Here is a 24,192-nt window from a genome sequence, read left to right on the forward strand (position 1 = left end):
GTTTGCATCTAACTTTGTCAGATATCGTCGATTAACATCCATTGAAGCCCATTGAGGTCGATTGTCACTTTGTGTTGATTGAAAATTTTCAAAGTCTATCTTCCTAATTTGGAGTCGAATTTCAACATTTCTCATATATTCGAGTTAGTTTGCATCTAACTTTGTCAGATATCGTCGATTAACATCCATTGAAGCCCATTGAGGTCGATTGTCACTTTGTGTTGATTGAAAATTTTCAAAGTCTATCTTCCTAATTTGGAGTCGAATTTCAACATTTCTCATATATTCGAGTTAGTTTGCATCTAACTTTGTCAGATATCGTCGATTAACATCCATTGAAGCCCATTGAGGTCGATTGTCACTTTGTGTTGATTGAAAATTTTCAAAGTCAATCTTCCTAATTTGAAGTCGAATTTCAACATTTCTTATATATTTGAGTAAGTTTGCATCTAACTTTGTCAGATATCGTCGATTAACATCCATTGAAGCCCATTGAGGTCGATTGTCACTTTGTGATGATTGAAAATTTTCAAAGTCTATCTTCCTAATTTGAAGTCGAATTTCAACATTTCTCATATATTTGAGTGAGTTTGCATCTAACTTTGTCAGATATCGTCGATTAACATCCATTGAAGCCCATTGAGGTCGATTGTCACTTTGTGTTGATTGAAAATTTTTAAAGTCTATCTTCCTAATTTGAAGTCGAATTTTAACATTTCTTATATATTTGAGTGAGTTTGCATCTAACATTGTCAGATATCGTCGATTAACATCTATTGAAGCCCATTGAGGTCGATTGTCACTTTGTGATGATTGAAAATTTTCAAAGTCTATCTTCCTAATTTGAAGACGAATTTCAACATTTCCTATATATTTGAGTGAGTTTGCATCTAACTTTGTCAGATATCGTCGATTAACATCCATTGAAGCCCATTGAGGTCGATTGTCACTTTGTGTGGATTGAAAATTTTCAAAGTCTATCTTCCTAATTTGGAGTCGAATTTCAACATTTCTCATATATTCGAGTTAGTTTGCATCTAACTTTGTCAGATATCGTCGATTAACATCTATTGAATCCCATTGAGGTCGATTGTCACTTTGTGTTGATTGAAAATTTTCAAAGTCAATCTTCCTAATTTGAAGTCGAATTTCAACATTTCTTATATATTTGAGTAAGTTTGCATCTAACTTTGTCAGATATCGTCGATTAACATCCATTGAAGCCCATTGAGGTCGATTGTCACTTTGTGTTGATTGAAAATTTTCAAAGTCAATCTTCCTAATTTGAAGTCGAATTTCAACATTTCTCATATATTTGAGTGAGTTTGCATCTAACTTTGTCAGATATCGTCGATTAACATCCATTGAAGCCCATTGAGGTCGATTGTCACTTTGTGTTGATTGAAAATTTTCAAAGTCAATCTTCCTAATTTGAAGTCGAATTTCAACATTTCTTATATATTTGAGTAAGTTTGCATCTAACTTTGTCAGATATCGTCGATTAACATCCATTGAAGCCCATTGAGGTCGATTGTCACTTTGTGTTGATTGAAAATTTTCAAAGTCTATCTTCCTAATTTGAAGTCGAATTTTAACATTTCTTATATATTTGAGTGAGTTTGCATCTAACATTGTCAGATATCGTCGATTAACATCTATTGAAGCCCATTGAGGTCGATTGTCACTTTGTGATGATTGAAAATTTTCAAAGTCTATCTTCCTAATTTGAAGTCGAATTTCAACATTTCTCATATATTTGAGTGAGTTTGCATCTAACTTTGTCAGATATCGTCGATTAACATCCATTGAAGCCCATTGAGGTCGATTGTCACTTTGTGTTGATTGAAAATTTTCAAAGTCTATCTTCCTAATTTGGAGTCGAATTTCAACATTTCTCATATATTCGAGTTAGTTTGCATCTAACTTTGTCAGATATCGTCGATTAACATCCATTGAAGCCCATTGAGGTCGATTGTCACTTTGTGTTGATTGAAAATTTTCAAAGTCAATCTTCCTAATTTGAAGTCGAATTTCAACATTTCTTATATATTTGAGTAAGTTTGCATCTAACTTTGTCAGATATCGTCGATTAACATCCATTGAAGCCCATTGAGGTCGATTGTCACTTTGTGATGATTGAAAATTTTCAAAGTCTATCTTCCTAATTTGAAGTCGAATTTCAACATTTCTCATATATTTGAGTGAGTTTGCATCTAACTTTGTCAGATATCGTCGATTAACATCCATTGAAGCCCATTGAGGTCGATTGTCACTTTGTGTTGATTGAAAATTTTTAAAGTCTATCTTCCTAATTTGAAGTCGAATTTTAACATTTCTTATATATTTGAGTGAGTTTGCATCTAACATTGTCAGATATCGTCGATTAACATCTATTGAAGCCCATTGAGGTCGATTGTCACTTTGTGATGATTGAAAATTTTCAAAGTCTATCTTCCTAATTTGAAGACGAATTTCAACATTTCCTATATATTTGAGTGAGTTTGCATCTAACTTTGTCAGATATCGTCGATTAACATCCATTGAAGCCCATTGAGGTCGATTGTCACTTTGTGTGGATTGAAAATTTTCAAAGTCTATCTTCCTAATTTGGAGTCGAATTTCAACATTTCTCATATATTCGAGTTAGTTTGCATCTAACTTTGTCAGATATCGTCGATTAACATCTATTGAATCCCATTGAGGTCGATTGTCACTTTGTGTTGATTGAAAATTTTCAAAGTCAATCTTCCTAATTTGAAGTCGAATTTCAACATTTCTTATATATTTGAGTAAGTTTGCATCTAACTTTGTCAGATATCGTCGATTAACATCCATTGAAGCCCATTGAGGTCGATTGTCACTTTGTGTTGATTGAAAATTTTCAAAGTCAATCTTCCTAATTTGAAGTCGAATTTCAACATTTCTCATATATTTGAGTGAGTTTGCATCTAACTTTGTCAGATATCGTCGATTAACATCCATTGAAGCCCATTGAGGTCGATTGTCACTTTGTGTTGATTGAAAATTTTCAAAGTCAATCTTCCTAATTTGAAGTCGAATTTCAACATTTCTTATATATTTGAGTAAGTTTGCATCTAACTTTGTCAGATATCGTCGATTAACATCCATTGAAGCCCATTGAGGTCGATTGTCACTTTGTGTTGATTGAAAATTTTCAAAGTCTATCTTCCTAATTTGAAGTCGAATTTTAACATTTCTTATATATTTGAGTGAGTTTGCATCTAACATTGTCAGATATCGTCGATTAACATCTATTGAAGCCCATTGAGGTCGATTGTCACTTTGTGATGATTGAAAATTTTCAAAGTCTATCTTCCTAATTTGAAGTCGAATTTCAACATTTCTCATATATTTGAGTGAGTTTGCATCTAACTTTGTCAGATATCGTCGATTAACATCCATTGAAGCCCATTGAGGTCGATTGTCACTTTGTGTTGATTGAAAATTTTTAAAGTCAATCTTCCTAATTTGAAGTCGAATTTCAACATTACTCATATATTTGAGTAAGTTTGCATCTAACTTTTTCAGATATCGTCGATTAACATCCATTGAAGCCCATTGAGGTCGATTGTCACTTTGTGATGATTGAAAATTTTCAAAGTCTATCTTCCTAATTTGAAGTCGAATTTTAACATTTCTTATATATTTGAGTGAGTTTGCATCTTACATTGTCAGATATCGTCGATAAACATTCATTGAAGCCCATTGAGGTCGATTGTCACTTTGTGTTGATTGAAAATTTTCAAAGTCTATCTTCCTAATTTGAAGTCGAATTTTAACATTTCCTATATATTTGAGTGCGTTTGCATCTAACTTTGTCAGATATCGTCGATAAACATTTATTGAAGCCCATTGAGGTCGATTGTCACTTTGTGTTGATTGAAAATTTTCAAAGTCTATCTTCCTAATTTGAAGTCGAATTTCAACATTTCTCATAAATTTGAGTGAGTTGCATCCAACATTGTCAGATATCGTCGATAAACATCCATTGAAGCCCATTGAGGTCGATTGTCACTTAGTGTTGATTGAAAATTTTCAAAGTCTATCTTCCTAATTTGAAGTCGAATTTCAACATTTCTCATATATTCGAGTTAGTTTGCATCTAACTTTGTCAGATATCGTCGATTAACATCTATTGAAGCCCATTGAGGTCGATTGTCACTTTGTGTTGATTGAAAATTTTCAAAGTCAATCTTCCTAATTTGAAGTCGAATTTCAACATTTCTCATATATTTGAGTGAGTTTGCATCCAACTTTGTCAGATATCGTCGATAAACATCCATTGAAGCCCATTGAGGTCGATTGTCACTTTGTGTTGATTGAAAATTTTTAAAGTCAATCTTCCTAATTTGAAGTCGAATTTCAACATTTCTTATATATTTGAGTGAGTTTGCATCTAACTTTGTCAGATATCGTCGATTAACATCTATTGAAGCCCATTGAGGTCGATTGTCACTTTGTGTTGATTGAAAATTTTCAAAGTCAATCTTCCTAATTTGAAGTCGAATTTCAACATTTCTTATATATTTGAGTGAGTTTGCATCTAACTTTGTCAGATATCGTCGATTAACATCTATTGAAGCCCATTGAGGTCGATTGTCACTTTGTGTTGATTGAAAATTTTCAAAGTCAATCTTCCTAATTTGAAGTCGAATTTCAACATTTCTTATATATTTGAGTAAGTTTGCATCTAACATTGTCAGATATCGTCGATTAACATCCATTGAAGCCCATTGAGGTCGATTGTCACTTTGTGTTGATTGAAAATTTTCAAAGTCTATCTTCCTAATTTGAAGTCGAATTTCAACATTTCTCATATATTTGAGTGAGTTTGCATCCAACTTTGTCAGATATCGTCGATAAACATCCATTGAAGCCCATTGAGGTCGATTGTCACTTTGTGTTGATTGAAAATTTTCAAAGTCAATCTTCCTAATTTGAAGTCGAATTTCAACATTTCTTATATATTTGAGTGAGTTTGCATCTAACTTTGTCAGATATCGTCGATTAACATCTATTGAAGCCCATTGAGGTCGATTGTCACTTTGTGTTGATTGAAAATTTTCAAAGTCAATCTTCCTAATTTGAAGTCGAATTTCAACATTTCTTATATATTTGAGTAAGTTTGCATCTAACATTGTCAGATATCGTCGATTAACATCCATTGAAGCCCATTGAGGTCGATTGTCACTTTGTGTTGATTGAAAATTTTCAAAGTCTATCTTCCTAATTTGGAGTCGAATTTCAACATTTCTCATATATTCGAGTTAGTTTGCATCTAACTTTGTCAGATATCGTCGATTAACATCCATTGAAGCCCATTGAGGTCGATTGTCAGTTTGTATTGATTGAAAATTTTCAAAGTCTATCTTCCTAATTTGGAGTCGAATTTCAACATTTCTCATATATTCGAGTTAGTTTGCATCTAACTTTGTCAGATATCGTCGATTAACATCCATTGAAGCCCATTGAGGTCGATTGTCACTTTGTGTTGATTGAAAATTTTCAAAGTCAATCTTCTTAATTTGAAGTCGAATTTCAACATTTCTTATATATTTGAGTGAGTTTGCATCTAACTTTGTCAGATATCGTCGATTAACATCTATTGAAGCCCATTGAGGTCGATTGTCACTTTGTGTTGATTGAAAATTTTCAAAGTCTATCTTCCTAATTTGGAGTCGAATTTCAACATTTCTCATATATTCGAGTTAGTTCGCATCTAACTTTGTCAGATATCGTCGATTAACATCCATTGAAGCCCATTGAGGTCGATTGTCACTTTGTGTTGATTGAAAATTTTCAAAGTCTATCTTCCTAATTTGAAGTCGAATTTTAACATTTCTTATATATTTGAGTGAGTTTGCATCTAACATTGTCAGATATCGTCGATTAACATCCATTGAAGCCCATTGAGGTCGATTGTCACTTTGTGATGATTGAAAATTTTCAAAGTCTATCTTCCTAATTTGAAGTCGAATTTCAACATTTCTCATATATTTGAGTGAGTTTGCATCTAACTTTGTCAGATATCGTCGATTAACATCCATTGAAGCCCATTGAGGTCGATTGTCACTTTGTGTTGATTGAAAATTTTTAAAGTCAATCTTCCTAATTTGAAGTCGAATTTCAACATTTCTCATATATTTGAGTAAGTTTGCATCTAACTTTGTCAGATATCGTCGATTAACATCCATTGAAGCCCATTGAGGTCGATTGTCACTTTGTGTTGATTGAAAATTTTCAAAGTCTATCTTCCTAATTTGAAGTCGAATTTTAACATTTCTTATATATTTGAGTGAGTTTGCATCTTACATTGTCAGATATCGTCGATAAACATTCATTGAAGCCCATTGAGGTCGATTGTCACTTTGTGTTGATTGAAAATTTTCAAAGTCAATCTTCCTAATTTGAAGTCGAATTTCAACATTTCCTATATATTTGAGTGAGTTTGCATCTAACTTTGTCAGATATCGTCGATTAACATCCATTGAAGCCCATTGAGGTCGATTGTCACTTTGTGTTGATTGAAAATTTTCAAAGTCTATCTTCCTAATTTGGAGTCGAATTTCAACATTTCTCATATATTCGAGTTAGTTTGCATCTAACTTTGTCAGATATCGTCGATTAACATCCATTGAAGCCCATTGAGGTCGATTGTCACTTTGTGTTGATTGAAAATTTTCAAAGTCTATCTTCCTAATTTGAAGTCGAATTTTAACATTTCTTATATATTTGAGTGAGTTTGCATCTAACTTTGTCAGATATCGTCGATAAACATTCATTGAAGCCCATTGAGGTCGATTGTCACTTTGTGTTGATTGAAAATTTTCAAAGTCAATCTTCCTAATTTGAAGTCGAATTTCAACATTTCCTATATATTTGAGTGAGTTTGCATCTAACTTTGTCAGATATCGTCGATTAACATCCATTGAAGCCCATTGAGGTCGATTGTCAGTTTGTGTTGATTGAAAATTTTCAAAGTCTATCTTCCTAATTTGGAGTCGAATTTCAACATTTCTCATATATTCGAGTTAGTTTGCATCTAACTTTGTCAGATATCGTCGATTAACATCCATTGAAGCCCATTGAGGTCGATTGTCACTTTGTGTTGATTGAAAATTTTCAAAGTCTATCTTCCTAATTTGAAGTCGAATTTTAACATTTCTTATATATTTGAGTGAGTTTGCATCTAACTTTGTCAGATATCGTCGATAAACATTCATTGAAGCCCATTGAGGTCGATTGTCACTTTGTGTTGATTGAAAATTTTCAAAGTCTATCTTCCTAATTTGAAGTCGAATTTCAACATTTCTTATATATTTGAGTAAGTTTGCATCTAACATTGTCAGGTATCGTCGATTAACATCCATTGAAGCCCATTGAGGTCGATTGTCACTTTGTGTTGATTGAAAATTTCCAAAGTCTATCTTCCTAATTTGAAGTCGAATTTTAACATTTCTTATATATTTGAGTGAGTTTGCATCTTACATTGTCAGATATCGTCGATAAACATTCATTGAAGCCCATTGAGGTCGATTGTCACTTTGTGTTGATTGAAAATTTTCAAAGTCAATCTTCCTAATTTGAAGTCGAATTTCAACATTTCCTATATATTTGAGTGAGTTTGCATCTAACTTTGTCAGATATCGTCGATTAACATCCATTGAAGCCCATTGAGGTCGATTGTCAGTTTGTGTTGATTGAAAATTTTCAAAGTCTATCTTCCTAATTTGGAGTCGAATTTCAACATTTCTCATATATTCGAGTTAGTTTGCATCTAACTTTGTCAGATATCGTCGATTAACATCCATTGAAGCCCATTGAGGTCGATTGTCAGTTTGTGTTGATTGAAAATTTTCAAAGTCTATCTTCCTAATTTGGAGTCGAATTTCAACATTTCTCATATATTCGAGTTAGTTTGCATCTAACTTTGTCAGATATCGTCGATTAACATCCATTGAAGCCCATTGAGGTCGATTGTCACTTTGTGTTGATTGAAAATTTTCAAAGTCAATCTTCCTAATTTGAAGTCGAATTTCAACATTTCTTATATATTTGAGTAAGTTTGCATCTAACTTTGTCAGATATCGTCGATTAACATCCATTGAAGCCCATTGAGGTCGATTGTCACTTTGTGTTGATTGAAAATTTTCAAAGTCTATCTTCCTAATTTAAAGTCGAATTTTAACATTTCTTATATATTTGAGTGAGTTTGCATCTAACATTGTCAGATATCGTCGATTAACATCTATTGAAGCCCATTGAGGTCGATTGTCACTTTGTGATGATTGAAAATTTTCAAAGTCTATCTTCCTAATTTGAAGTCGAATTTCAACATTTCCTATATATTTGAGTGAGTTTGCATCTAACTTTGTCAGATATCGTCGATTAACATCCATTGAAGCCCATTGAGGTCGATTGTCACTTTGTGTGGATTGAAAATTTTCAAAGTCTATCTTCCTAATTTGGAGTCGAATTTCAACATTTCTCATATATTCGAGTTAGTTTGCATCTAACTTTGTCAGATATCGTCGATTAACATCTATTGAATCCCATTGAGGTCGATTGTCACTTTGTGTTGATTGAAAATTTTCAAAGTCAATCTTCCTAATTTGAAGTCGAATTTCAACATTTCTTATATATTTGAGTTAGTTTGCATCTAACTTTGTCAGATATCGTCGATTAACATCCATTGAAGCCCATTGAGGTCGATTGTCACTTTGTGTTGATTGAAAATTTTCAAAGTCAATCTTCCTAATTTGAAGTCGAATTTCAACATTTCTCATATATTTGAGTGAGTTTGCATCTAACTTTGTCAGATATCGTCGATTAACATCCATTGAAGCCCATTGAGGTCGATTGTCACTTTGTGTTGATTGAAAATTTTCAAAGTCAATCTTCCTAATTTGAAGTCGAATTTCAACATTTCTTATATATTTGAGTGCGTTTGCATCTAACTTTGTCAGATATCGTCGATAAACATTTATTGAAGCCCATTGAGGTCGATTGTCACTTTGTGTTGATTGAAAATTTTCAAAGTCTATCTTCCTAATTTGAAGTCGAATTTCAACATTTCTCATAAATTTGAGTGAGTTGCATCCAACATTGTCAGATATCGTCGATAAACATCCATTGAAGCCCATTGAGGTCGATTGTCACTTAGTGTTGATTGAAAATTTTCAAAGTCTATCTTCCTAATTTGAAGTCGAATTTCAACATTTCTCATATATTCGAGTTAGTTTGCATCTAACTTTGTCAGATATCGTCGATTAACATCTATTGAAGCCCATTGAGGTCGATTGTCACTTTGTGTTGATTGAAAATTTTCAAAGTCAATCTTCCTAATTTGAAGTCGAATTTCAACATTTCTCATATATTTGAGTGAGTTTGCATCCAACTTTGTCAGATATCGTCGATAAACATCCATTGAAGCCCATTGAGGTCGATTGTCACTTTGTGTTGATTGAAAATTTTTAAAGTCAATCTTCCTAATTTGAAGTCGAATTTCAACATTTCTTATATATTTGAGTGAGTTTGCATCTAACTTTGTCAGATATCGTCGATTAACATCTATTGAAGCCCATTGAGGTCGATTGTCACTTTGTGTTGATTGAAAATTTTCAAAGTCAATCTTCCTAATTTGAAGTCGAATTTCAACATTTCTTATATATTTGAGTGAGTTTGCATCTAACTTTGTCAGATATCGTCGATTAACATCTATTGAAGCCCATTGAGGTCGATTGTCACTTTGTGTTGATTGAAAATTTTCAAAGTCAATCTTCCTAATTTGAAGTCGAATTTCAACATTTCTTATATATTTGAGTAAGTTTGCATCTAACATTGTCAGATATCGTCGATTAACATCCATTGAAGCCCATTGAGGTCGATTGTCACTTTGTGTTGATTGAAAATTTTCAAAGTCTATCTTCCTAATTTGAAGTCGAATTTCAACATTTCTCATATATTTGAGTGAGTTTGCATCCAACTTTGTCAGATATCGTCGATAAACATCCATTGAAGCCCATTGAGGTCGATTGTCACTTTGTGTTGAATGAAAATTTTCAAAGTCAATCTTCCTAATTTGAAGTCGAATTTCAACATTTCTTATATATTTGAGTGAGTTTGCATCTAACTTTGTCAGATATCGTCGATTAACATCTATTGAAGCCCATTGAGGTCGATTGTCACTTTGTGTTGATTGAAAATTTTCAAAGTCAATCTTCCTAATTTGAAGTCGAATTTCAACATTTCTTATATATTTGAGTAAGTTTGCATCTAACATTGTCAGATATCGTCGATTAACATCCATTGAAGCCCATTGAGGTCGATTGTCACTTTGTGTTGATTGAAAATTTTCAAAGTCTATCTTCCTAATTTGGAGTCGAATTTCAACATTTCTCATATATTCGAGTTAGTTTGCATCTAACTTTGTCAGATATCGTCGATTAACATCCATTGAAGCCCATTGAGGTCGATTGTCAGTTTGTGTTGATTGAAAATTTTCAAAGTCTATCTTCCTAATTTGGAGTCGAATTTCAACATTTCTCATATATTCGAGTTAGTTTGCATCTAACTTTGTCAGATATCGTCGATTAACATCCATTGAAGCCCATTGAGGTCGATTGTCACTTTGTGTTGATTGAAAATTTTCAAAGTCAATCTTCTTAATTTGAAGTCGAATTTCAACATTTCTTATATATTTGAGTGAGTTTGCATCTAACTTTGTCAGATATCGTCGATTAACATCTATTGAAGCCCATTGAGGTCGATTGTCACTTTGTGTTGATTGAAAATTTTCAAAGTCTATCTTCCTAATTTGAAGTCGAATTTCAACATTTCTCATATATTTGAGTGAGTTTGCATCCAACTTTGTCAGATATCGTCGATAAACATCCATTGAAGCCCATTGAGGTCGATTGTCACTTTGTGTTGATTGAAAATTTTCAAAGTCTATCTTCCTAATTTGGAGTCGAATTTCAACATTTCTCATATATTCGAGTTAGTTCGCATCTAACTTTGTCAGATATCGTCGATTAACATCCATTGAAGCCCATTGAGGTCGATTGTCACTTTGTGTTGATTGAAAATTTTCAAAGTCTATCTTCCTAATTTGAAGTCGAATTTTAACATTTCTTATATATTTGAGTGAGTTTGCATCTAACATTGTCAGATATCGTCGATTAACATCCATTGAAGCCCATTGAGGTCGATTGTCACTTTGTGATGATTGAAAATTTTCAAAGTCTATCTTCCTAATTTGAAGTCGAATTTCAACATTTCTCATATATTTGAGTGAGTTTGCATCTAACTTTGTCAGATATCGTCGATTAACATCCATTGAAGCCCATTGAGGTCGATTGTCACTTTGTGTTGATTGAAAATTTTTAAAGTCAATCTTCCTAATTTGAAGTCGAATTTCAACATTTCTCATATATTTGAGTAAGTTTGCATCTAACTTTGTCAGATATCGTCGATTAACATCCATTGAAGCCCATTGAGGTCGATTGTCACTTTGTGTTGATTGAAAATTTTCAAAGTCTATCTTCCTAATTTGAAGTCGAATTTTAACATTTCTTATATATTTGAGTGAGTTTGCATCTTACATTGTCAGATATCGTCGATAAACATTCATTGAAGCCCATTGAGGTCGATTGTCACTTTGTGTTGATTGAAAATTTTCAAAGTCAATCTTCCTAATTTGAAGTCGAATTTCAACATTTCCTATATATTTGAGTGAGTTTGCATCTAACTTTGTCAGATATCGTCGATTAACATCCATTGAAGCCCATTGAGGTCGATTGTCACTTTGTGTTGATTGAAAATTTTCAAAGTCTATCTTCCTAATTTGGAGTCGAATTTCAACATTTCTCATATATTCGAGTTAGTTTGCATCTAACTTTGTCAGATATCGTCGATTAACATCCATTGAAGCCCATTGAGGTCGATTGTCACTTTGTGTTGATTGAAAATTTTCAAAGTCTATCTTCCTAATTTGAAGTCGAATTTTAACATTTCTTATATATTTGAGTGAGTTTGCATCTAACTTTGTCAGATATCGTCGATAAACATTCATTGAAGCCCATTGAGGTCGATTGTCACTTTGTGTTGATTGAAAATTTTCAAAGTCTATCTTCCTAATTTGAAGTCGAATTTCAACATTTCTTATATATTTGAGTAAGTTTGCATCTAACATTGTCAGGTATCGTCGATTAACATCCATTGAAGCCCATTGAGGTCGATTGTCACTTTGTGTTGATTGAAAATTTTCAAAGTCTATCTTCCTAATTTGAAGTCGAATTTTAACATTTCTTATATATTTGAGTGAGTTTGCATCTTACATTGTCAGATATCGTCGATAAACATTCATTGAAGCCCATTGAGGTCGATTGTCACTTTGTGTTGATTGAAAATTTTCAAAGTCAATCTTCCTAATTTGAAGTCGAATTTCAACATTTCCTATATATTTGAGTGAGTTTGCATCTAACTTTGTCAGATATCGTCGATTAACATCCATTGAAGCCCATTGAGGTCGATTGTCAGTTTGTGTTGATTGAAAATTTTCAAAGTCTATCTTCCTAATTTGGAGTCGAATTTCAACATTTCTCATATATTCGAGTTAGTTTGCATCTAACTTTGTCAGATATCGTCGATTAACATCCATTGAAGCCCATTGAGGTCGATTGTCACTTTGTGTTGATTGAAAATTTTCAAAGTCTATCTTCCTAATTTGAAGTCGAATTTTAACATTTCTTATATATTTGAGTGAGTTTGCATCTAACTTTGTCAGATATCGTCGATAAACATTCATTGAAGCCCATTGAGGTCGATTGTCACTTTGTGTTGATTGAAAATTTTCAAAGTCTATCTTCCTAATTTGAAGTCGAATTTCAACATTTCTTATATATTTGAGTAAGTTTGCATCTAACATTGTCAGGTATCGTCGATTAACATCCATTGAAGCCCATTGAGGTCGATTGTCACTTTGTGTTGATTGAAAATTTCCAAAGTCTATCTTCCTAATTTGAAGTCGAATTTTAACATTTCTTATATATTTGAGTGAGTTTGCATCTTACATTGTCAGATATCGTCGATAAACATTCATTGAAGCCCATTGAGGTCGATTGTCACTTTGTGTTGATTGAAAATTTTCAAAGTCAATCTTCCTAATTTGAAGTCGAATTTCAACATTTCCTATATATTTGAGTGAGTTTGCATCTAACTTTGTCAGATATCGTCGATTAACATCCATTGAAGCCCATTGAGGTCGATTGTCAGTTTGTGTTGATTGAAAATTTTCAAAGTCTATCTTCCTAATTTGGAGTCGAATTTCAACATTTCTCATATATTCGAGTTAGTTTGCATCTAACTTTGTCAGATATCGTCGATTAACATCCATTGAAGCCCATTGAGGTCGATTGTCAGTTTGTGTTGATTGAAAATTTTCAAAGTCTATCTTCCTAATTTGGAGTCGAATTTCAACATTTCTCATATATTCGAGTTAGTTTGCATCTAACTTTGTCAGATATCGTCGATTAACATCCATTGAAGCCCATTGAGGTCGATTGTCACTTTGTGTTGATTGAAAATTTTCAAAGTCAATCTTCCTAATTTGAAGTCGAATTTCAACATTTCTTATATATTTGAGTAAGTTTGCATCTAACTTTGTCAGATATCGTCGATTAACATCCATTGAAGCCCATTGAGGTCGATTGTCACTTTGTGTTGATTGAAAATTTTCAAAGTCTATCTTCCTAATTTAAAGTCGAATTTTAACATTTCTTATATATTTGAGTGAGTTTGCATCTAACATTGTCAGATATCGTCGATTAACATCTATTGAAGCCCATTGAGGTCGATTGTCACTTTGTGATGATTGAAAATTTTCAAAGTCTATCTTCCTAATTTGAAGTCGAATTTCAACATTTCCTATATATTTGAGTGAGTTTGCATCTAACTTTGTCAGATATCGTCGATTAACATCCATTGAAGCCCATTGAGGTCGATTGTCACTTTGTGTGGATTGAAAATTTTCAAAGTCTATCTTCCTAATTTGGAGTCGAATTTCAACATTTCTCATATATTCGAGTTAGTTTGCATCTAACTTTGTCAGATATCGTCGATTAACATCTATTGAATCCCATTGAGGTCGATTGTCACTTTGTGTTGATTGAAAATTTTCAAAGTCAATCTTCCTAATTTGAAGTCGAATTTCAACATTTCTTATATATTTGAGTTAGTTTGCATCTAACTTTGTCAGATATCGTCGATTAACATCCATTGAAGCCCATTGAGGTCGATTGTCACTTTGTGTTGATTGAAAATTTTCAAAGTCAATCTTCCTAATTTGAAGTCGAATTTCAACATTTCTCATATATTTGAGTGAGTTTGCATCTAACTTTGTCAGATATCGTCGATTAACATCCATTGAAGCCCATTGAGGTCGATTGTCACTTTGTGTTGATTGAAAATTTTCAAAGTCAATCTTCCTAATTTGAAGTCGAATTTCAACATTTCTTATATATTTGAGTAGGTTTGCATCTAACTTTGTCAGATATCGTCGATTAACATCCATTGAAGCCCATTGAGGTCGATTGTCACTTTGTGTTGATTGAAAATTTTCAAAGTCTATCTTCCTAATTTGAAGTCGAATTTTAACATTTCTGATATATTTGAGTGAGTTTGCATCTTACATTGTCAGATATCGTCGATAAACATTTATTGAAGCCCATTGAGGTCGATTGTCACTTTGTGTTGATTGAAAATTTTCAAAGTCTATCTTCCTAATTTGAAGTCGAATTTTAACATTTCCTATATATTTGAGTGAGTTTGCATCTAACTTTGTCAGATATCGTCGATAAACATTTATTGAAGCCCATTGAGGTCGATTGTCACTTTGTGTGGATTGAAAATTTTCAAAGTCTATCTTCCTAATTTGGAGTCGAATTTCAACATTTCTTATATATTTGAGTAAGTTTGCATCTAACTTTGTCAGATATCGTCGATTAACATCCATTGAAGCCCATTGAGGTCGATTGTCACTTTGTGTTGATTGAAAATTTTCAAAGTCAATCTTCCTAATTTGAAGTCGAATTTCAACATTTCTTATATATTTGAGTAAGTTTGCATCTAACTTTGTCAGATATCGTCGATTAACATCCATTGAAGCCCATTGAGGTCGATTGTCACTTTGTGTTGATTGAAAATTTTCAAAGTCAATCTTCCTAATTTGAAGTCGAATTTCAACATTTCTCATATATTTGAGTGAGTTTGCATCTAACTTTGTCAGATATCGTCGATTAACATCCATTGAAGCCCATTGAGGTCGATTGTCACTTTGTGTTGATTGAAAATTTTCAAAGTCTATCTTCCTAATTTGGAGTCGAATTTCAACATTTCTCATATATTCGAGTTAGTTTGCATCTAACTTTGTCAGATATCGTCGATTAACATCCATTGAAGCCCATTGAGGTCGATTGTCACTTTGTGTTGATTGAAAATTTTCAAAGTCAATCTTCCTAATTTGAAGTCGAATTTCAACATTTCTTATATATTTGAGTAAGTTTGCATCTAACTTTGTCAGATATCGTCGATTAACATCCATTGAAGCCCATTGAGGTCGATTGTCACTTTGTGTTGATTGAAAATTTTCAAAGTCTGTCTTCCTAATTTGAAGTCGAATTTTAACATTTCTTATATATTTGAGTGAGTTTGCATCTAACTTTGTCAGATATCGTCGATTAACATCCATTGAAGCCCATTGAGGTCGATTGTCACTTTGTGTTGATTGAAAATTTTCAAAGTCAATCTTCCTAATTTGAAGTCGAATTTCAACATTTCTTATATATTTGAGTAAGTTTGCATCTAACTTTGTCAGATATCGTCGATTAACATCCATTGAAGCCCATTGAGGTCGATTGTCACTTTGTGTTGATTGAAAATTTTCAAAGTCTATCTTCCTAATTTGAAGTCGAATTTCAACATTTCCTATATATTTGAGTGAGTTTGCATCTAACTTTGTCAGATATCGTCGATTAACATCCATTGAAGCCCATTGAGGTCGATTGTCACTTTGTGTGGATTGAAAATTTTCAAAGTCTATCTTCCTAATTTGGAGTCGAATTTCAACATTTCTCATATATTCGAGTTAGTTTGCATCTAACTTTGTCAGATATCGTCGATTAACATCCATTGAAGCCCATTGAGGTCGATTGTCACTTTGTGTTGATTGAAAATTTTCAAAGTCAATCTTCCTAATTTGAAGTCGAATTTCAACATTTCTTATATATTTGAGTAAGTTTGCATCTAACTTTGTCAGATATCGTCGATTAACATCCATTGAAGCCCATTGAGGTCGATTGTCACTTTGTGTTGATTGATAATTTTCAAAGTCTATCTTCCTAATTTGAAGTCGAATTTTAACATTTCTTATATATTTGAGTGAGTTTGCATCTAACATTGTCAGATATCGTCGATTAACATCTATTGAAGCCCATTGAGGTCGATTGTCACTTTGTGATGATTGAAAATTTTCAAAGTCAATCTTCCTAATTTGAAGTCGAATTTCAACATTTCTTATATATTTGAGTAAGTTTGCATCTAACTTTGTCAGATATCGTCGATTAACATCCATTGAAGCCCATTGAGGTCGATTGTCACTTTGTGTTGATTGAAAATTTTCAAAGTCTATCTTCCTAATTTGAAGTCGAATTTCAACATTTCCTATATATTTGAGTGAGTTTGCATCTAACTTTGTCAGATATCGTCGATTAACATCCATTGAAGCCCATTGAGGTCGATTGTCACTTTGTGTGGATTGAAAATTTTCAAAGTCTATCTTCCTAATTTGGAGTCGAATTTCAACATTTCTCATATATTCGAGTTAGTTTGCATCTAACTTTGTCAGATATCGTCGATTAACATCCATTGAAGCCCATTGAGGTCGATTGTCACTTTGTGTTGATTGAAAATTTTCAAAGTCAATCTTCCTAATTTGAAGTCGAATTTCAACATTTCTTATATATTTGAGTAAGTTCGCATCTAACTTTGTCAGATATCGTCGATTAACATCCATTGAAGCCCATTGAGGTCGATTGTCACTTTGTGTTGATTGAAAATTTTCAAAGTCTATCTTCCTAATTTGAAGTCGAATTTTAACATTTCTTATATATTTGAGTGAGTTTGCATCTAACATTGTCAGATATCGTCGATTAACATCTATTGAAGCCCATTGAGGTCGATTGTCACTTTGTGATGATTGAAAATTTTCAAAGTCTATCTTCCTAATTTGAAGTCGAATTTCAACATTTCCTATATATTTGAGTGAGTTTGCATCTAACTTTGTCAGATATCGTCGATTAACATCCATTGAAGCCCATTGAGGTCGATTGTCACTTTGTGTGGATTGAAAATTTTCAAAGTCTATCTTCCTAATTTGGAGTCGAATTTCAACATTTCTCATATATTCGAGTTAGTTTGCATCTAACTTTGTCAGATATCGTCGATTAACATCTATTGAATCCCATTGAGGTCGATTGTCACTTTGTGTTGATTGAAAATTTTCAAAGTCAATCTTCCTAATTTGAAGTCGAATTTCAACCTTTCTTATATATTTGAGTTAGTTTGCATCTAACTTTGTCAGATATCGTCGATTAACATCCATTGAAGCCCATTGAGGTCGATTGTCACTTTGTGTTGATTGAAAATTTTCAAAGTCAATCTTCCTAATTTGAAGTCGAATTTCAACATTTCTCATATATTTGAGTGAGTTTGCATCTAACTTTGTCAGATATCGTCGATTAACATCCATTGAAGCCCATTGAGGTCGATTGTCACTTTGTGTTGATTGAAAATTTTCAAAGTCAATCTTCCTAATTTGAAGTCGAATTTCAACATTTCTTATATATTTGAGTAAGTTTGCATCTAACTTTGTCAGATATCGTCGATTAACATCCATTGAAGCCCATTGAGGTCGATTGTCACTTTGTGTTGATTGAAAATTTTCAAAGTCTATCTTCCTAATTTGAAGTCGAATTTTAACATTTCTTATATATTTGAGTGAGTTTGCATCTAACATTGTCAGATATCGTCGATTAACATCTATTGAAGCCCATTGAGGTCGATTGTCACTTTGTGATGATTGAAAATTTTCAAAGTCTATCTTCCTAATTTGAAGTCGAATTTCAACATTTCTCATATATTTGAGTGAGTTTGCATCTAACTTTGTCAGATATCGTCGATTAACATCCATTGAAGCCCATTGAGGTCGATTGTCACTTTGTGTTGATTGAAAATTTTTAAAGTCAATCTTCCTAATTTGAAGTCGAATTTCAACATTTCTCATATATTTGAGTAAGTTTGCATATAACTTTGTCAGATATCGTCGATTAACATCCATTGAAGCCCATTGAGGTCGATTGTCACTTTGTGATGATTGAAAATTTTCAAAGTCTATCTTCCTAATTTGAAGTCGAATTTTAACATTTCTTATATATTTGAGTGAGTTTGCATCTTACATTGTCAGATATCGTCGATAAACATTTATTGAAGCCCATTGAGGTCGATTGTCACTTTGTGTTGATTGAAAATTTTCAAAGTCTATCTTCCTAATTTGAAGTCGAATTTTAACATTTCCTATATATTTGAGTGAGTCTGCATCTAACTTTGTCAGATATCGTCGATAAACATTTATTGAAGCCCATTGAGGTCGATTGTCACTTTGTGTGGATTGAAAATTTTCAAAGTCTATCTTCCTAATTTGGAGTCGAATTTCAACATTTCTTATATATTTGAGTAAGTTTGCATCTAACTTTGTCAGATATCGTCGATTAACATCCATTGAAGCCCATTGAGGTCGATTGTCACTTTGTGTTGATTGAAAATTTTCAAAGTCAATCTTCCTAATTTGAAGTCGAATTTCAACATTTCTTATATATTTGAGTAAGTTTGCATCTAACTTTGTCAGATATCGTCGATTAACATCCATTGAAGCCCATTGAGGTCGATTGTCACTTTGTGTTGATTGAAAATTTTCAAAGTCAATCTTCCTAATTTGAAGTCGAATTTCAACATTTCTCATATATTTGAGTGAGTTTGCATCTAACTTTGTCAGATATCGTCGATTAACATCCATTGAAGCCCATTGAGGTCGATTGTCACTTTGTGTTGATTAAAAATTTTCAAAGTCTATCTTCCTAATTTGGAGTCGAATTTCAACATTTCTCATATATTCGAGTTAGTTTGCATCTAACTTTGTCAGATGTCGTCGATTAACATCCATTGAAGCCCATTGAGGTCGATTGTCACTTTGTGTTGATTGAAAATTTTCAAAGTCAATCTTCCTAATTTGAAGTCGAATTTCAACATTTCTTATATATTTGAGTAAGTTTGCATCTAACTTTGTCAGATATCGTCGATTAACATCCATTGAAGCCCATTGAGGTCGATTGTCACTTTGTGTTGATTGAAAATTTTCAAAGTCAATCTTCCTAATTTGAAGTCGAATTTCAACATTTCTTATATATTTGAGTAAGTTTGCATCTAACTTTGTCAGATATCGTCGATTAACATCCATTGAAGCCCATTGAGGTCGATTGTCACTTTGTGTTGATTGAAAATTTTCAAAGTCTATCTTCCTAATTTGGAGTCGAATTTCAACATTTCTCATATATTCGAGTTAGTTTGCATCTAACTTTGTCAGATATCGTCGATTAACATCCATTGAAGCCCATTGAGGTCGATTGTCACTTTGTGTTGATTGAAAATTTTCAAAGTCAATCTTCCTAATTTGAAGTCGAATTTCAACATTTCTTATATATTTGAGTAAGTTTGCATCTAACTTTGTCAGATATCGTCGATTAACATCCATTGAAGCCCATTGAGGTCGATTGTCACTTTGTGTTGATTGAAAATTTTTAAAGTTAATCTTCCTAATTTGAAGTCGAATTTCAACATTTCTCATATATTTGAGTAAGTTTGCATCTAACTTTGTCAGATATCGTCGATTAACATCCATTGAAGCCCATTGAGGTCGATTGTCACTTTGTGATGATTGCAAATTTTCAAAGTCTATCTTCCTAATTTGAAGTCGAATTTTAACATTTCTTATATATTTGAGTGAGTTTGCATCTTACATTGTCAGATATCGTCGATAAACATTTATTGAAGCCCATTGAGGTCGATTGTCACTTTGTGTTGATTGAAAATTTTCAAAGTCTATCTTCCTAATTTGAAGTCGAATTTTAACATTTCCTATATATTTGAGTGAGTTTGCATCTAACTTTGTCAGATATCGTCGATAAACATTTATTGAAGCCCATTGAGGTCGATTGTCACTTTGTGTGGATTGAAAATTTTCAAAGTCTATCTTCCTAATTTGGAGTCGAATTTCAACATTTCTTATATATTTGAGTAAGTTTGCATCTAACTTTGTCAGATATCGTCGATTAACATCCATTGAAGCCCATTGAGGTCGATTGTCACTTTGTGTTGATTGAAAATTTTCAAAGTCAATCTTCCTAATTTGAAGTCGAATTTCAACATTTCTTATATATTTGAGTAAGTTTGCATCTAACTTTGTCAGATATCGTCGATTAACATCCATTGAAGCCCATTGAGGTCGATTGTCACTTTGTGTTGATTGAAAATTTTCAAAGTCAATCTTCCTAATTTGAAGTCGAATTTCAACATTTCTCATATATTTGAGTGAGTTTGCATCTAACTTTGTCAGATATCGTCGATTAACATCCATTGAAGCCCATTGAGGTCGATTGTCACTTTGTGTTGATTGAAAATTTTCAAAGTCTATCTTCCTAATTTGGAGTCGAATTTCAACATTTCTCATATATTCGAGTTAGTTTGCATCTAACTTTGTCAGATATCGTCGATTAACATCCATTGAAGCCCATTGAGGTCGATTGTCACTTTGTGTTGATTGAAAATTTTCAAAGTCAATCTTCCTAATTTGAAGTCGAATTTCAACATTTCTTATATATTTGAGTAAGTTTGCATCTAACTTTGTCAGATATCGTCGATTAACATCCATTGAAGCCCATTGAGGTCGATTGTCACTTTGTGTTGATTGAAAATTTTCAAAGTCTATCTTCCTAATTTGAAGTCGAATTTTAACATTTCTTATATATTTGAGTGAGTTTGCATCTAACTTTGTCAGATATCGTCGATTAACATCCATTGAAGCCCATTGAGGTCGATTGTCACTTTGTGTTGATTGAAAATTTTCAAAGTCAATCTTCCTAATTTGAAGTCGAATTTCAACATTTCTTATATATTTGAGTAAGTTTGCATCTAACTTTGTCAGATATCGTCGATTAACATCCATTGAAGCCCATTGAGGTCGATTGTCACTTTGTGTTGATTGAAAATTTTCAAAGTCTATCTTCCTAATTTGAAGTCGAATTTCAACATTTCCTATATATTTGAGTGAGTTTGCATCTAACTTTGTCAGATATCGTCGATTAACATCCATTGAAGCCCATTGAGGTCGATTGTCACTTTGTGTGGATTGAAAATTTCCAAAGTCTATCTTCCTAATTTGGAGTCGAATTTCAACATTTCTCATATATTCGAGTTAGTTTGCATCTAACTTTGTCAGATATCGTCGATTAACATCCATTGAAGCCCATTGAGGTCGATTGTCACTTTGTGTTGATTGAAAATTTTCAAAGTCAATCTTCCTAATTTGAAGTCGAATTTCAACATTTCTTATATATTTGAGTAAGTTTGCATCTAACTTTGTCAGATATCGTCGATTAACATCCATTGAAGCCCATTGAGGTCGATTGTCACTTTGTGTTGATTGAAAATTTTCAAAGTCTATCTTCCTAATTTGAAGTCGAATTTTAACATTTCTTATATATTTGAGTGAGTTTGCATCTAACATTGTCAGATATCGTCGATTAATATCTATTGAAGCCCATTGAGGTCGATTGTCACTTTGTGATGATTGAAAATTTTCAAAGTCTATCTTCCTAATTTGAAGTCGAATTTCAACATTTCCTATATATTTGAGTGAGTTTGCATCTAACTTTGTCAGATATCGTCGAATAACATCCATTGAAGCCCATTGAGGTCGATTGTCACTTTGTGTTGATTGAAAATTTTCAAAGTCAATCTTCCTAATTTGAAGTCGAATTTCAACATTTCTTATATATTTGAGTAAGTTTGCATCTAACTTTGTCAGATATCGTCGATTAACATCCATTGAAGCCCATTGAGGTCGATTGTCACTTTGTGTTGATTGAAAATTTTCAAAGTCAATCTTCCTAATTTGAAGTCGAATTTCAACATTTCTTATATATTTGAGTAAGTTTGCATCTAACTTTGTCAGATATCGTCGATTAACATCCATTGAAGCCCATTGAGGTCGATTGTCACTTTGTGTTGATTGAAAATTTTCAAAGTCAATCTTCCTAATTTGAAGTCGAATTTCAACATTTCTCATATATTTGAGTGAGTTTGCATCTAACTTTGTCAGATATCGTCGATTAACATCCATTGAAGCCCATTGAGGTCGATTGTCACTTTGTGTTGATTGAAAATTTTCAAAGTCTATCTTCCTAATTTGGAGTCGAATTTCAACATTTCTCATATATTCGAGTTAGTTTGCATCTAACTTTGTCAGATATCGTCGATTAACATCCATTGAAGCCCATTGAGGTCGATTGTCACTTTGTGTTGATTGAAAATTTTCAAAGTCAATCTTCCTAATTTGAAGTCGAATTTCAACATTTCTTATATATTTGAGTAAGTTTGCATCTAACTTTGTCAGATATCGTCGATTAACATCCATTGAAGCCCATTGAGGTCGATTGTCACTTTGTGTTGATTGAAAATTTTCAAAGTCTATCTTCCTAATTTGAAGTCGAATTTTAACATTTCTTATATATTTGAGTGAGTTTGCATCTAACTTTGTCAGATATCGTCGATTAACATCCATTGAAGCCCATTGAGGTCGATTGTCACTTTGTGTTGATTGAAAATTTTCAAAGTCAATCTTCCTAATTTGAAGTCGAATTTCAACATTTCTTATATATTTGAGTAAGTTTGCATCTAACTTTGTCAGATATCGTCGATTAACATCCATTGAAGCCCATTGAGGTCGATTGTCACTTTGTGTTGATTGAAAATTTTCAAAGTCTATCTTCCTAATTTGGAGTCGAATTTCAACATTTCTCATATATTCGAGTTAGTTTGCATCTAACTTTGTCAGATATCGTCGATTAACATCCATTGAAGCCCATTGAGGTCGATTGTCACTTTGTGTTGATTGAAAATTTTCAAAGTCAATCTTCCTAATTTGAAGTCGAATTTCAACATTTCTTATATATTTGAGTAAGTTTGCATCTAACTTTGTCAGATATCGTCGATTAACATCCATTGAAGCCCATTGAGGTCGATTGTCACTTTGTGTTGATTGAAAATTTTTAAAGTCAATCTTCCTAATTTGAAGTCGAATTTCAACATTTCTCATATATTTGAGTAAGTTTGCATCTAACTTTGTCAGATATCGTCGATTAACATCCATTGAAGCCCATTGAGGTCGATTGTCACTTTGTGATGATTGAAAATTTTCAAAGTCTATCTTCCTAATTTGAAGTCGAATTTTAACATTTCTTATATATTTGAGTGAGTTTGCATCTTACATTGTCAGATATCGTCGATAAACATTTATTGAAGCCCATTGAGGTCGATTGTCACTTTGTGTTGATTGAAAATTTTCAAAGTCTATCTTCCTAATTTGAAGTCGAATTTTAACATTTCCTATATATTTGAGTGAGTTTGCATCTAACTTTGTCAGATATCGTCGATAAACATTTATTGAAGCCCATTGAGGTCGATTGTCACTTTGTGTGGATTGAAAATTTTCAAAGTCTATCTTCCTAATTTGGAGTCGAATTTCAACATTTCTTATATATTTGAGTAAGTTTGCATCTAACTTTGTCAGATATCGTCGATTAACATCCATTGAAGCCCATTGAGGTCGATTGTCACTTTGTGTTGATTGAAAATTTTCAAAGTCAATCTTCCTAATTTGAAGTCGAATTTCAACATTTCTTATATATTTGAGTAAGTTTGCATCTAACTTTGTCAGATATCGTCGATTAACATCCATTGAAGCCCATTGAGGTCGATTGTCACTTTGTGTTGATTGAAAAT

This window comes from Diorhabda carinulata, chromosome 4 (genome assembly GCF_026250575.1).
Source record: "Diorhabda carinulata isolate Delta chromosome 4, icDioCari1.1, whole genome shotgun sequence".
NCBI lineage: Eukaryota > Metazoa > Arthropoda > Insecta > Coleoptera > Chrysomelidae > Diorhabda > Diorhabda carinulata.